The sequence below is a fragment of the Nerophis ophidion genome, linkage group LG09 (genome assembly GCF_033978795.1).
Source record: "Nerophis ophidion isolate RoL-2023_Sa linkage group LG09, RoL_Noph_v1.0, whole genome shotgun sequence".
Classification (NCBI taxonomy): Eukaryota; Metazoa; Chordata; class Actinopteri; order Syngnathiformes; family Syngnathidae; genus Nerophis; species Nerophis ophidion.
Window position 1 is genome coordinate 71,652,580 of NC_084619.1, and position 17,687 is coordinate 71,670,266.

The 17,687-nt window shown below is 43.2% G+C and overlaps 1 pseudogene; it reads right to left on the reverse strand.

Annotated features, from left to right (window-relative positions):
• Positions 1-17,687, reverse strand: part of LOC133559714 (formin-2-like) — a 140,412-nt pseudogene that overhangs the window by 26,430 nt on the left and 96,295 nt on the right.

A 17,687-nucleotide genomic window follows, 5' to 3' on the forward strand; every position in this document is an offset into this window, starting at 1 on the left:
ACATTGTGACAATACACCACACACACTACATCATGACAATACACCACACACACACTACATCATGACAATACACCACACACACTACATCATGACAATATACCACACACACTACAGCATGACAATACACCACACACACTACATCATGACAATACACCACACACACTACATCATGACAATACACCACACACACTACATCATGACAATACACCTCACACACTACATCGTGACAATACACCACACACACTACATCATGACAATACACCACACACACTACATCATGACAATACACCACACACACTACATCATGACACTACACCACACACACTACATCATGACAATACACCACACACACACTACATCGTGACAATACACCACACACACTACATCATGACAATACACCACACACACTACATCATGACAATACACCACACACACTACATCATGACAATACATCACACACACTACATCATGACAATACACCACACACACTACATCGTGACAATACACCACACACACTACATCGTGACAATACACCACACACACTACATCATGACAATACACCACACACACTACATCATGACAATACACCACACTCACTACATCATGACAATACACCACACACACTACATCATGACAATACACTACACACACTACATCATGACAATACACCACACACACACTACATCATGACAATACACCACACACACTACATCATGACAATACACTACACACACTACATCATGACAATACACCACACACACTACATCATGACAATACACCACACACACTACATCGTGACAATACACTACACACACTACATCGTGACAATATACCACACACACTACATCGTGACAACATAGCTCCTAGGATCATTGGGACACGCAAACTCCTCTACCACGATAAGGTTGCAGCTCAGAAAGCAGTCAAGGCGTTGAGGGGTTCCGGTTTGGTAACCACAGGATTAGGTCTCTGCTTTTTGACCGGGATCTTCAGCTCTCGCTGGATCGGTTCGCAGCCGAGTGTGAAGCGACCGGAATGAGAATCAGCACCTCCAAGTCCGAGTCCATGGTTCTCGCCCGGGAAAAGGGTGGAATGCCATCTCCGGGTTGGGGAGGAGACCCTGCCCCAAGTGGAGGAGTTCAAGTACCTAGGAGTCTTGTTCACGAGTGGGGGAAGAGTGGATCGTGAGATGGACAGGCGGATCGGTGCGGCGTCTTCAGTAATGCGGACGTTGTATCGATCCGTTGTGGTAAAGAAGGAGCTGAGCCGGAAGGCAAAGCGCTCAATTTACCGGTCGATCTACATTCCCATCCTCACCTATGGTCATGAGCTTTGGGTCATGACCGAAAGGATAAGATCACGGGTACAAGCGGCCCAAAGGAGTTTCCAGGTCTCTCCCTTAGAGATAGGGTGAGAAGCTCTGCCATCCGGGAGGAACTCAAAGTAAAGCCGCTGCTCCTTCACATCGAGAGGAGCCAGATGAGGTGGTTCGGGCATCTGGTCAGGATGCCACCCGAACGCCTCCCTAGGGAGGTGTTTAGGGCACGTCCAACCGGTAGGAGGCCACGGGGAAGACCCAGGACACGTTGGGAAGACTATGTCTCCCGGCTGGCCTGGGAACGCCTCGGGATCCCCCGGGAAGAGCTAGACGAAGTGGCTGGGGAAAGGGAAGTCTGGGCTTCCCTGCTTAGGCTGCTGGCCCCGCGACCCGACCTCGGATAAGCGGAAGATGATGGATGGATGACTGACATTGATTGATTGATGGTGGAACATCCACAAGGAAGTTGCTAGCGTTAGCATGCTGATTTGACTCACCGCTCCTTCAGCATCAGCTTGTTCTGCTTCTTCCACTGCTCTTTGAAGTCGCTGGAGAACTGGTGCCAGATGCTGAAGACAGTGTTGGGGGAGACCTCCTTCTCGCCAGCTTTGGCTTTCACCGAGAAGGACACGCTCAACTCCAAGAAGCTGACAAAGTAGAAAGAGGAAAACCTCAGAATGTTACACACCAACAAGACCTTTATTGCGACACGTGTCGTCGGGCAGAATCTCGGGATTCCCAAACATATGAAATAACATTTCCAGAACAATCCTTTCACTACTCTTAAAAAGCATTCTCTGTTTCGCTCTGTATCTTTCATCAGAGTTTGACATTTCATGTTTGGTTTTATGCTTCTTATGAGCGAGTCAATTTATGTTTCACCGCTCTTTCCTTGTTTACCTTCTTGTTTTGCTGATTAGACTGTTTATTGATGGGTGTCCCCACCTGCTGCCGCCACTAATATCTATCTCACCCTGCCAATCCTTGCAAAAGTTGTGTTGCGCTGATTAGACTGTGTGGAGGTTGCCCGCCCGTGGGTTCCCCTGATCCCGACAGATCCTCTTGTAAGCCCGATAGTCCGGTTTGACAATTGTTTTATTTTGCTCACACAGCAACAGCACCCTGATCTGAAATTTTCCGGTCTCTCTAGCGTGTTTTTCCGGCGTGTTTGTGTGTCCATGCGTCTGCTCACCAGCAACTCAAACTCCCAACCACGTGGCTCTGTCCGGCTGCTGCTAATAAAGGCGGCAGGTGATTAGATTTAAGTCATATTTAAGTCTCACCTTAAAACTCATCTGTATACTCTAGCCTTTAGACCTCCTTTTTAGACCAGTTGATCTGCCGCTTCTTTTCTTTCTCCTATGTCCCCCCCCCTCCCTTGTGGAGGGGGTCCGGTCCGATGACCATGTATGAAGTACTGGCTGTTCAGAGTCGAGACCCAGGATGGACCTCTCGTCGGGACCCAGGATGGACCGCTCGCCTGTGTATCGGTTGGGGACATCTCTACGCTGCTGATCGGCCTCCGCTTGAGATGGTTTCCTGTGGACGGGACTCTCGCTGCTGTCTTGGATCCGCTTGAACTGAACTCTCGCGGCTGTGTTGGAGCCACTATGGATTGAACTTTCACAGTATCATGTTAGACCCGCTCGACATCCATTGCTTTCGGTCCCCTAGAGGGGGGGGTTGCCCACATCTGAGGTCCTCTCCAAGGTTTTTCATAGTCAGCATTGTCACTGGCGTCCCACTGGATGTGAATTCTCCCTGCCCACTGGGTGTGAGTTTTCCTTGCCCTTTTGTGGGTTCTTCCGAGGATGTTTTAGTCGTAATGATTTGTGCAGTCCTTTGAGACATTTGTGATTTGGGGCTATATAAATAAACATTGATTGATTGATTGATTGAGATAACCATCCCAGCTGGGCAATCTACTCACCTGCCGCTGGCTTCGAGGCCGGTGCTTACACACCAGGCCACGCCCCCCTCCACAGACTGTTTATTGATCGGTGTCCCCACCTGCTGCCGCCACTAATCCCTCCCCTTCATACATCTATCTCACCCTGCCAATCCTTGCAAAAGTTGTGATGGCCGCTGGCGAAAGTTTATTCTGCTAGCTTCACCCTACGACCTTGGTTCTTGTTCTATTGCGAGGCTAAGCAGGCCTGAGACTTCAAATGTACGTCCAGACTCTTTGTGTAGGTTTCCTCCTTTAAAAAGTAAAAACACTCTTCCTACCTTTCTGCCTTTTATTTGGCCACAACAATCGCACGCATGCAATCCATCCTGTCTTCCAACCAGCCAATGAGGTGTCACCTTTGGAGTCACATGACACAGGTTTTTACAAAAAGGCAAGTTATGCAGCGCTACACGCTAACTTAGAGAATTGTTTTTCTTTGCATTTCGCTACACATTTTTTACGCAGTATTTTCAACCGTGCTCACATTCTTAAACTTGCTCACACATTTTTACTTCAATGTCAAAATTTCAAATTTTGCGCTACTTGACTTGAGCTTGAATTTAATTTGATTCTTATTTCAGATTCATTTATGACTTATTTTGGATGGAAATAATAGAAACATCAAATAAAACAAACACGTGTAACGCTAACAAAAGAAATAGAACAGTGGTTCTCAAATTCTTTTTCACCAAGATGCACCTCAGAAAACACTTGGCTCTCTAAGTGCCCCCATGATGATCAACATTTAATACAGTAGCAGAGTAGGCCTAAGTATTCCTTAAAAACAAGTCAGAGGTTTTATATAACAAGAATATTTAATATCTTTGGTCAAGATTACATTACACGCAATATGAAAAGTAACACTGTGTTAAATTATAAGAAAATACAACAATATACTTATCTTATTTTTAACCTCTTTGAACCCAGCAGCTTATAAAACGGTGCGGCTAATTTACGTATTTTTCTGTGTTGGCCCTGCGATGAGGTGGCGACTTGTCCAGGGTGTACCCCGCCTTCCGCCCGATTGTAGCTGAGATAGGCGCCAGCGCCCCCCGCGACCCCAAAAGGGAATAAGCGGTAGAAAATGGATGGATGGATGGATGGTTGGATGGATTTCATTGCTAATGGCCATATGGTTTTCTATTTCATGATAAGTTTTCATAAAACACAAAGGAACTGAATAAAGTGTGCTATAGTTTGTGTTATGGCGCCACCTTTTGGACGAGTTCACTCACTGTTTAAAACGTAATTCCTGTTTGGCGCTTTGAGACGGAAATATATCCTGTATGGTCTACTGTTCATCCATAGCGTTTCTGCATGAAACAGCATTTGTAAGTTTTACAATACAACTAAAACAATTCAAACTTACTAAAACGGCCCGTGTGTGATGTCTGTAGGAGCCTTGTCATGCATATTTGTACCCGCTAGCATCGTTTGCATTAGCTACTATGCTAACACATTTATGAGTGTCTGTGTTACTATTATTTTAATAAACCAATAATAATATGGTTAAGAAATACTGATGTAAAGGGTAGGTGTCACCCTGTTTTCTGTTTTAACATGTTCTATCTACACTTCTGTTCAAATGTAATAATCACTTATTCTTCTCGTCTTTGATACTTGACATTAGTTTTGGATGATACCACACATTTAGGTATGGATCCGATACCAAGTAGTTACAGGATCATACAATAAAATATAATACCAAATAAACCAATAATAATATGGTTAAGAAATACTGATGTAAAGGGTAGGTGTCACCCTGTTTTCGGTTTTAACATGTTCTATCTACACTTCTGTTCAAATGTAATAATCACTTATTCTTCTCTTCTTTGATACTTGACATTAATTTTGGATGATACCCCACATTTAGGTATGGATCCGACACCAAGTAGTTACAGGATCATACAATAAAACATAATACCAAATAAACCAATAATAATATGGTTAAGAAATTCTGATGTAAAGGGTAGGTGTCACCCTGTTTTCTGTTTTAACATGTTCTATCTACACTTCTGTTCAAATGTAATAATCACTCTTTCTTTTCTTCTTTGATACTTGACATTAGTTCTGGATGATACCACACATTTAGATATGGATCTGATACCAAGTAGTTACAGGATCATACAATAAAATATAATACCAAATAAACCAATAATAATATGGTTAATAAATACTGATGTGAAGGGTAGGTGTCGCCCTGTTTTCTGTTTTAACATGTTCTAGCTACACTTCTGTTCAAATGTAATAATCACTTATTCTTCTCTTCTTTGATACTTGACATTAGTTTTGGATGATACCACACATTTAGATATGGATCCGATACCAAGTAATTAGAGGATCATACAATAAAATATAATACAAAATAAACCAATAATAATATGGTTAAGAAATACTGATGTAAAGGGTAGGTGTCACCCTGTTTTCTGTTTTAATATGTTCTATCTACACTTCTGTTCAAATGTAATAATCACTTATTCTTCTCTTATTTGATACTTGACATTAGTTTTGGATGATACCACACATTTAGGTATGGATCCGATACCAAGTAGTTACAGGATCATACAATAAAATATAATACCAAATAAACCAATAATAATATGCTTGAGAAATACTGATGTAAAGGGTAGGTGTCACCCTGTTTTCGGTTTTAACATGTTCTATCTACACTTCTGTTCAAATGTAATAATCACTTATTCTTCCCTTATTTGATACTTGACATTAGTTCTGGATGATACCACACATTTAGGTATGGATCCGATACCAAGTAGTTACAGGATGATACAATAAAATATAATACCAAACAAACCAATAATAATATGGTTAAGAAATACTGATGTAAAGGGTAGGTGTCACCCTGTTTTCTGTTTTAACATGTTCTATCTACACTTCTGTTCAAATGTAATAATCACTTATTCTTCTCTTATTTGATACTTGACATTAGTTTTGGATGATACCACACATTTAGGTATGGATCCGATACCAAGTAGTTACAGGATCATACAATAAAATATAATACCAAATAAACCAATAATAATATGGTTAAGGAATACTGATGTAAAGGGTAGGTGTCACCCTGTTTTCGGTTTTAACATGTTCTATCTACACTTCTGTTCAAATGTAATAATCACTTATTCTTCTCTTATTTGATACTTGACATTAGTTTTGGATGATACCACACATTTAGGTATCAATCCGATACCAAGTAGTTACAGGATCATACAATAAAATATAATACCAAATAAACCAATAATAATATGGTTAAGAAATACTGATGTAAAGGGTAGGTGTCACACTGTTTTCGGTTTTAACATGTTCTATCTACACTTCTGTTCAAAAGTAATAATCACTTATTCTTCTCTTCTTTGATACTTGACATTAGTTCTGGATGATACCATACATTTAGGTATCGATCCGATACCAAGTAGTTACAGGATCATACAATAAAAGATAATACCAAATAAACCAATAATAATATGGTTAAGAAATACTGATGTAAAGGGTAGGTGTCACCCTGTTTTCGGTTTTAACATGTTCTATCTACACTTCTGTTCAAAAGTAATAATCACTTATTCTTCTCTTCTTTGATACTTGACATTAGTTCTGGATGATACCATACATTTAGGTATCGATCCGATACCAAGTAGTTACAGGATCATACAATAAAATATAATACCAAATAAACCAATAATAATATGGTTAAGAAATACTGATGTAAAGGGTAGGTGTCACCCTGTTTTCTGTTTTAACATGTTCTATCTACACTTCTGTTCAAATGTAATAATCACTTATCCTTCTCTTATTTGATACTTTACATTAGTTCTGGATGATACCACACATTTAGGTATGGATCCGATACCAAGTAGTTACAGGATGATACAATAAAATATAATACCAAATAAACCAATAATAATATGGTTAAGAAATACTGATGTAAAGGGTAGGTGTCACCCTGTTTTCTGTTTTAACATGTTCTATCTACACTTCTGTTCAAATGTAATAATCACTTATTCTTCTCTTCTTTGATACTTGACATTAGTTTTGGATGATACCACACATTTAGGTATGGATCCGATACCAAGTAGTTACAGGATCATACAATAAAACATAATACTAAATAAACCAATAATAATATGGTTAAGAAATACTGATGTAAAGGGTAGGTGTCACCCTGTTTTCTGTTTTAACATGTTCTATCTACACTTCTGTTCAAATGTAATAATCACTTAGTCTTCTCGTCTTTGATACTTGACATTAGTTTTGGATGATACCACACATTTAGGTATGGATCCGATACCAAGTAGTTACAGGATCATACAATAAAATATAATACCAAATAAACCAATAATAATATGGTTAAGAAATACTGATGTAAAGGGTAGGTGTCACCCTGTTTTCGGTTTTAACATGTTCTATCTACACTTCTGTTCAAAAGTAATAATCACTTATTCTTCTCTTCTTTGATACTTGACATTAGTTTTGGATGATACCACACATTTAGGTATGGATCCGATACCAAGTAGTTACAGGATCATACAATAAAACATAATACCAAATAAACCAATAATAATATGGTTAAGAAATACTGATGTAAAGGGTAGGTGTCACCCTGTTTTCTGTTTTAACATGTTCTATCTACACTTCTGTTCAAAAGTAATAATCACTTATTCTTCTCTTCTTTGATACTTGACATTAGTTCTGGATGATACCATACATTTAGGTATCGATCCGATACCAAGTAGTTACAGGATCATACAATAAAAGATAATACCAAATAAACCAATAATAATATGGTTAAGAAATACTGATGTAAAGGGTAGGTGTCACCCTGTTTTCTGTTTTAACATGTTCTATCTACACTTCTGTTCAAAAGTAATAATCACTTATTCTTCTCTTCTTTGATACTTGACATTAGTTTTGGATGATACCACACATTTAGGTATGGATCCGATACCAAGTAGTTACTGGATCATACATTGGCCATATTCACAACATTTTGTGACAAAAAAATATATCAATGTAACCATAGTTGTATCGCCGGTGAGCTACAGTGTGTAGGGAAGCATGTTCAGCTATTCCTCATCCTCCAGTGATAATATACTTGTAAGAAACATACTTTATTCGTCACCGTGGAGGCGAGTATTACTGGGGATGGACGTTAGCCGCTAGCTAGCGAGCCATGTCTTAAAGCAGCTCTTCCTGAGGGTGTTTCAGTGTTATAACTCCACCATTATCTTGACCTTTTAGGCCAAAATGCCTCCATTCTCCCTTTTCTGTCGACACTCTGTGTCTGCTTGTAAGTACTCTGTGCGTGTGCGCTGCCCAACATGCTCCTCTGCTGGTAAAAGCAGCAACGTCACGACGTGACGAAACACTGTCATGTTTCTAAAAAAACATGACAGTGTTTGACAGAGAGGTAAATGGCAAAGTAGTTTGCGGTGGATCGATACGCCGTCTTTGTTCGGAGTGTGCAGCCGGAACATTCCTGGCCGGCCGTAACAGAAGCCTGGAGCCCAGGCTGTCTCCTCTTAGGTAAACACCGTCTACTGAGGCCCCCCGGAACCACTGTCCTGCACCTTCCCCCCAGAAGTCCTAAATATTGACAAAGCGGCCGGATTATTTCCCTGGGAGAATATGGCACTTCGAGCTTGCTGGGATTTATCATCGCTCGCCGCTTCCAAACTCACAAATCAGGGCTTTGACGCAGGAAAGCGAGCCTTATGTAAGCCCGGGATGGAAGAAGAGGACTTGTTTATGCCAGAGGTGAAGAAGCTGAAAAACTTACGTCTTGTGGGTGTCGGCCAGCTGCTTCTCCTGCGCCTCCAGATCCACTTGGGCTGAACAACACAAAGACAAGAGGGGAAGTGGAAAGCAGGATGACTTCACCTTTAGTGGGTGTGTACCTGCAGTATTAAAGCAACATGTGGGTGTACCTGCAGCATTAAAGCAACATGAAGGTGTACCTGCAGCATTAAAGCAACATGGAGGTGTACCTGCAGCATTAAAGCAACATGGAGGTGTACCTGCAGCATTAAAGCAACATGGAGGTGTACCTGCAGCATTAAAGCAACATGGAGGTGTACCTGCAGCATTAAAGCAACATGGGGGTGTACCTGCAGCATTAAAGCAACATGGAGGTGTACCTGCATCATTAAAGCAACATGCAGGTGTACCTGCAGCATTAAAGCAACATGGAGGTGTACCTGCAGCATTAAAGCAACATGGGGGTGTACCTGCAGCATTAAAGCAACATGGAGGTGTACCTGCAGCATTAAAGCAACATGGAGGTGTACCTGCAGCATTAAAGCAACATGGAGGTGTACCTGCAGCATTAAAGCAACATGGGGGTGTACCTGCAGCATTAAAGCAACATGGAGGTGTACCTGCAGCATTAAAGCAACATGCAGGTGTACCTGCAGCATTAAAGCAACATGGAGGTGTACCTGCAGCATTAAAGCAACATGGAGGTGTACCTGCAGCATTAAAGCAACATGGGGGTGTACCTGCAGCATTAAAGCAACATGGGGGTGTACCTGCAGCATTAAAGCAACATGGGGGTGTACCTGCAGCATTAAAGCAACATGGGGGTGTACCTGCAGCATTAAAGCAACATGGGGGTGTACCTGCAGCATTAAAGCAACATGGAGGTGTACCTGCAGCATTAAAGCAACATGGAGGTGTACCTGCAGCATTAAAGCAACATGGGGGTGTACCTGCAGCATTAAAGCAACATGGGGGTGTACCTGCAGCATTAAAGCAACATGGAGGTGTACCTGCAGCATTAAAGCAACATGGGGGTGTACCTGCAGCATTAAAGCAACATGGGGGTGTACCTGCAGCATTAAAGCAACATGGGGGTGTACCTGCAGCATTAAAGCAACATGGGGGTGTACCTGCAGCATTAAAGCAACATGGGGGTGTACCTGCAGCATTAAAGCAACATGCAGGTGTACCTGCAGCATTAAAGCAACATGGAGGTGTACCTGCAGGTACTCTATCCATCTGAAGGGATTTCAGGGTCTCCAGGTTGATAAAAGGCAATTATTTTCTGTCACACCCCCAGCGAGAAGAAAACCTTTCAATAAATTGTATCATTTCTCAATACAATTGTTATAAGTACACCTCTGTATAGACCTTTAACGTTAAAGAAAACAAAAGAAGAAATATAACAACTGGCAACAAAGATTAACCATGTGAAGTGCAACATATTTGCCTGAAATTAGAAAAAAAATATTGTATCTTTATTTAAACGACAACATTTTCTGACCAACTAAACCATCTGATACTGAAAAATAAAATAAATAAACTCAATAAATGACAAAAACTAAATGTAATTGATCAGCAACTCAGTATCATATACATACATATATACACACATATACACATGTATTTTTATTAGGGCTGGGCAACGATTACAAATTTTAATCGAAGTTAATCGCACTATTTTTCTGATTAATCGCGATTAACTGCATTGTATACGCAAAGCCCAATAATGAATTCAAAAGTAGTATTGGAATATTCTCCCACATGAACAAAAGCGCCAAAACATTTGTTGTGCAAACACAATTTAAATCAGTCCTTGTTAAACAGTAGCAGTTAAATAGCATATTTGATGAAAATCAACTCAAAAAAATGTAAATACAAACATTTAAGCTTATTGCCACTGCCAGGGTATTTAAGTTATCCTGTTTGTTATGGAAAATAAATATAATCTACATACAAATCTCTGAGTCACAATCATAACATCTGAACAGGCAATTTCTGAGGTAACAGCAGAAACATTTTTTTTATCAGGGATCTTATGTTTAAAAAACCTATATTATAGGTAGTGGGCTGTTTTAGGGAATTTTGGGGCAAATTATCCGTAGTAGCAATATTAATAATGTTGTGTTTATTCTGCGTAGTGCACTTAAAATAATTATGACCATATCTAGGAATTGATATGATGGCAATTTTCCGATTGTTTGCTTGGTGCTTTGATAAACTGAACGCATACACATGGTACTATATTGTGATGTTATGAGCCTGGGGAAAAAAAGAACTACCCTACCCAGCATGCAACAGGAGTGACGAGCATGCGTAGGTTGTGTCGCCATGACGGCATCTTGTATGTTGTGATATGCACGCTCTGAAAGCAAACGTTAAGAACTCAGCCAACACTACTGGTCTGCATTATTCATAAATAGACAGACAACACATATACTCCGCTGCTTCACAGGCCGCTGGATGTAGCCGGCAAAGTATTCCCATGCTAGCTAGCCGGTCTAGCAAGCACGCCTCATTCAGTCCAAAACGGCCCGATCCATCCACATTCAGAATTGTCTGGCGGTCATAAGTGACCACACCAGCCATGAAATTTGCAGAATTGTCCGGTATTTTTGCCAAATGTTCCATCTTTACCAACAGCCCCTCCACGCCATCTTGTTAAGAAAAGGCGTTAACAAAATAAAAGCATGTAAACAACGTACGCAAATGTGCGATAAAATAATTGTCGGCTTTAATAGATTGATGAGTTAACTCGTAATTAACGCATTAATTTGCCCACCCCTAATTTTTATAAATATATACATATACATACATATGTATATTTTTATAAGTATATATGTATATATTTTTATATACACACACACACAGAAACGCACACACACACACACACACACACACACACACACACACACACACACACACACACACACACACACACACACACACACACACGTCCCACAATTTCCCACATGTCAGTCTTTTTGTCCCCTACCTTGTATACCCTTCCTTGGGTCCAAACTCTTACATATCTCCTGAAGGAATCAATAAAGTACTATCTATCCATCTATAGTATTTAATAAAGTTGCGGCCAAGCTGGATGTTGTTGTGAAGGTATTGTGGAGAAGCAACGTGACAACTACAGGTGTTAATGTTTCATCGCAGTCAAACTCCGATTATTGTGAAACCATGAATGACATGCTCCTTTCCTGGTGAGCCAGCTCACGTGCTAATCGTTAGCAATCGTAAATGAACTCAAGACACAAACGTATTTCTATTCCAAAGTCAACTTGTAGCTGAGATAGGCGCCAGCGCCCCCCGCGACCCCGAAAGGGAATAAGCGGTAGGAAATGGATGGATGGAACTTGTAGAAGTTTCTTCCTATGAGCCAAGGTCTGTGGCCCTCCACCTTGGCAACTGTTTGTTTGGACCAGGGGTGCCCATTACGTCGATCGCGAGCTACCAGTCGACCGCGGGGGGTGTGTTAGTCGATCTCCAGCCAGGCTTTTAAAAAAAATAGACCTAAAAATGAGTGATCATCAATCTTCACCAAGACGTCACTTAAATGACATTCACGGTACCGGAGGGTCTTGTGAGATGACGCTGGCTGCTGCAAGATCATTATTATGAAAATATGACCGAGAGGAAGGCCAGAAACACTTTTCATTTCAACAGACTCTCGCGCCGTACCTTCCGTCAAAACTCTAAAGGCCGACTGCACATTTCCTATCTTCACAATAAAAGCCCTGCTTCATGCTGCCTGCGCTAACTAAATACAGAGTCTCGGAAAACTGGCGCGCACAAGCGATCCCTCAGAAAGCTGGCGTGCGCATCACTTGTGCACGCCAGCTTTCCGAGACTCTTGTTTTGTTAGCGCAGGCAGCATGAAGCAGGGCTTTTATTGTGAAGATAGGAAATGTGCAGTCGGCCTTTAGAGTTTTGACGGAAGGGACGGTGCGAAAGTCTGTTGAAATAAAAAGTGTTTCTCGCCTTCCTCTCTGTCATTTTTTCATAACAATGAACTGGCAGCAGCCAGCGTCATCTCACAAGACCCTCGGGTGCCGTGAATGTCAATCAAGCAAGCTACGGAATTTGCCGCCAATGTTTTTCTTGTAAAGTGTATGGAAGCTGGATGAATTAGATGCCAAAAACCAACCACTTTCATGTGGTATTGTACAGAAATGACAACTTTTTTTCTCCTCCATTTGAAAATGTGGGCGTTATCATCATTACTGTCTGATTCCAATCAATGCAAGTCATCAGAATCAGGTAATACACCAACTTATATTCTTGTCTTCGTTAAAGAAAGACATCTATATGTGTTACACATGCTTGTATTATCATTAAACACATTTAACTTGTTTACAAAAATGTCTCTTTCATAAATAAATAAATATGAATGATATATATATAAATGAGGTAGATCCCCTCGAGTTGGTCAATTGAAAAGTGCGGGCACCCCTGGTTTAGCAGCTTTGTGGCTTTGAAGCGCACCTATGTTGTTCCCCCATCTTCCAGATCCTTAATGTGCTGCCCTAGAATTGTCGGAGGAGACAAGTTGTCAGAGCTGAGCGTCCAAGTGTCGCTGATCAGACACATCCTCAAGTCCAGTCCCCACACATCATCTGGCCTGCTGCTAATTTATCTTCAGCTCTTCTCCCGGGGAAGATCTGCTGTAATTGAAGCCAGAGCTCCGTCTAAAAGAGCTCGTAGACAAAACCCACAGGGAGCGACGCTACGCCGCGCCGCGCCAAGACGCTAAATCAGCCGTCAGGCCGCAGTCCCATTCCAGCCCCTCAATAAACTGCTTTATGAAAAATGTGTAAATAATATGGAAAGGTCCTTATACCTTTGCTCCTTCAGAAAAGGAAACCACGGCGCCAACAAAGAACATTTGGAATCGGAGCGTTTGAAGGGCGTGTCCTCATCTTATCAGGCGACGCCACCAAGAGCGGGGTTTTGCAACCTTTTTTGAGGCAAGGCACATTTTTTTCATTAAAAAGTCCGTAGGCACACCACCAGCAGAAAACGTTAAAAAAAAAAATGAAACTCCACAAGGTGCCTTATTTTGAGTTTGTTGGAGTTTTCCTGCGTTGAGTGCTTTATTTCCTGTCTCGCGCTCTTATTTTGGTGGCCCTTCCTGTTTTGTTGAAGTTTCATGTCGTCCGCCTCCGCTTGGGATGGTTTCCTGCTGACTCCGCCGTGAACGGGACTCTCGCTGCTGTGTCGGATCCGCTTTGGACTGGACTCTCGCGACTGTGTTGGATCCATTATGGATTGAACTTTCACAGTATCATGTTAGACCCGCTCGACATCCATTGCTTTCCTCCTCTCCAAGGTTCTCATAGTCATCATTGTCACCGATGTCCCACTGGGTGTGAGTTTTGGTGGCCCTTCCTGTCTTGTTGAAGTTTCATGTCGTCCGCCTCCGCTTGGGATGGTTTCCTGCTGACTCCGCCGTGAACGGGACTCTCGCTGCTGTGTCGGATCCGCTTTGGACTGGACTCTCGCGACTGTGTTGGATCCATTATGGATTGAACTTTCACAGTATCGTGTTAGACCCGCTCGACATCCATTGCTTTCCTCCTCTCCAAGGTTCTCATAGTCATCATTGTCACCGATGTCCCACTGGGTCATTATTGTCACCGATGTCCCACTGGGTGTGAGTTTTGGTGGCCCTTCCTGTCTTGTTGAAGTTTCATGTCGTCCGCCTCCGCTTGGGATGGTTTCCTGCTGACTCCGCCGTGAACGGGACTCTCGCTGCTGTGTCGGATCCGCTTTTGACTGGACTCTCGCGACTGTGTTGGATCCATTATGGATTGAACTTTCACAGTATCGTGTTAGACCCGCTCGACATCCATTGCTTTCCTCCTCTCCAAGGTTCTCATAGTCATCATTGTCACCGATGTCCCACTGGGTCATTATTGTCACCGATGTCCCACTGGGTGTGAGTTTTGGTGGCCCTTCCTGTTTTGTTGAAGTTTCATGTCGTCCGCCTCCGCTTGGGATGGTTTCCTGCTGACTCCGCCGTGAACGGGACTCTCGCTGCTGTGTCGGATCCGCTTTGGACTGGACTCTCGCGACTGTGTTGGATCCGTTATGGATTGAACTTTCACAGTATCGTGTTAGACCCGCTCGACATCCATTGCTTTCCTCCTCTCCAAGGTTCTCATAGTCATCATTGTCACCGATGTCCCACTGGGTGTGAGTTTTGGTGGCCCTTCCTGTTTTGTTGAAGTTTCATGTCGTCCGCCTCCGCTTGGGATGGTTTCCTGCTGACTCCGCCGTGAACGGGACTCTCGCTGCTGTGTCGGATCCGCTTTGGACTGGACTCTCGCGACTGTGTTGGATCCATTATGGATTGAACTTTCACAGTATCGTGTTAGACCCGCTCGACATCCATTGCTTTCCTCCTCTCCAAGGTTCTCATAGTCATCATTGTCACCGATGTCCCACTGGGTGTGAGTTTTGGTGGCCCTTCCTGTCTTGTTGAAGTTTCATGTCGTCCGCCTCCGCTTGGGATGGTTTCCTGCTGACTCCGCCGTGAACGGGACTCTCGCTGCTGTGTCGGATCCGCTTTGGACTGGACTCTCGCGACTGTGTTGGATCCATTATGGATTGAACTTTCACAGTATCATGTTAGACCCGCTCGACATCCATTGCTTTCCTCCTCTCCAAGGTTCTCATAGTCATCATTGTCACCGATGTCCCACTGGGTGTGAGTTTTGGTGGCCCTTCCTGTCTTGTTGAAGTTTCATGTCGTCCGCCTCCGCTTGGGATGGTTTCCTGCTGACTCCGCCGTGAACGGGACTCTCGCTGCTGTGTCGGATCCGCTTTGGACTGGACTCTCGCGACTGTGTTGGATCCATTATGGATTGAACTTTCACAGTATCGTGTTAGACCCGCTCGACATCCATTGCTTTCCTCCTCTCCAAGGTTCTCATAGTCATCATTGTCACCGATGTCCCACTGGGTCATTATTGTCACCGATGTCCCACTGGGTGTGAGTTTTGGTGGCCCTTCCTGTCTTGTTGAAGTTTCATGTCGTCCGCCTCCGCTTGGGATGGTTTCCTGCTGACTCCGCCGTGAACGGGACTCTCGCTGCTGTGTCGGATCCGCTTTTGACTGGACTCTCGCGACTGTGTTGGATCCATTATGGATTGAACTTTCACAGTATCGTGTTAGACCCGCTCGACATCCATTGCTTTCCTCCTCTCCAAGGTTCTCATAGTCATCATTGTCACCGATGTCCCACTGGGTCATTATTGTCACCGATGTCCCACTGGGTGTGAGTTTTGGTGGCCCTTCCTGTTTTGTTGAAGTTTCATGTCGTCCGCCTCCGCTTGGGATGGTTTCCTGCTGACTCCGCCGTGAACGGGACTCTCGCTGCTGTGTCGGATCCGCTTTGGACTGGACTCTCGCGACTGTGTTGGATCCGTTATGGATTGAACTTTCACAGTATCGTGTTAGACCCGCTCGACATCCATTGCTTTCCTCCTCTCCAAGGTTCTCATAGTCATCATTGTCACCGATGTCCCACTGGGTGTGAGTTTTGGTGGCCCTTCCTGTTTTGTTGAAGTTTCATGTCGTCCGCCTCCGCTTGGGATGGTTTCCTGCTGACTCCGCCGTGAACGGGACTCTCGCTGCTGTGTCGGATCCGCTTTGGACTGGACTCTCGCGACTGTGTTGGATCCATTATGGATTGAACTTTCACAGTATCGTGTTAGACCCGCTCGACATCCATTGCTTTCCTCCTCTCCAAGGTTCTCATAGTCATCATTGTCACCGATGTCCCACTGGGTGTGAGTTTTGGTGGCCCTTCCTGTCTTGTTGAAGTTTCATGTCGTCCGCCTCCGCTTGGGATGGTTTCCTGCTGACTCCGCCGTGAACGGGACTCTCGCTGCTGTGTCGGATCCGCTTTGGACTGGACTCTCGCGACTGTGTTGGATCCATTATGGATTGAACTTTCACAGTATCATGTTAGACCCGCTCGACATCCATTGCTTTCCTCCTCTCCAAGGTTCTCATAGTCATCATTGTCACCGACGTCCCACTGGGTGTGAGTTTTCCTTGCCCTTATGTGGGCCTACCGAGGATGTCGTAGTGGTTTGTGCAGCCCTTTGAGACACTAGTGATTTAGGGCTATATAAGTAAACATTGATTGATTGATTGATATTCCGCGCACCTGATTTTTGTTAGCAAGCAAGGCTATTTACGTTGTTGCTATCCTTCTTTGTGTGGACATTGTTTATTGTCACGTCTTGTGCCGATGTACTTTGTGGACGCCGTAAGTTTTTGCTGTCGTCCAGCATTCTGTTTCTGTTTACTTTGTAGCCGGTTCAGTTTTACTTTCGTTTTGCATAGCCATTGCCTTTTTTTTTTCCCTGTCCCTTTTGTTCATTTTTGGTTTAATCATTACATACCTTTTTACCTGCACTCTGCCTCCCGCGGTGCTCTGCATATCGGGATCACAACAAACCATCCTGGTTTCACCCCACGCATTCTGATTTCTACGAAGCAAATAACTACCTGCTGCCACCTGCTGCCATGGAGTATACGTGGTCACCCTGCTGAGTTTTACACAACACCACATTATTTGCAGATTATAATTACTGATTTGCAAAAAACTAATTAGCTGAAGTTGCATAATTTTGC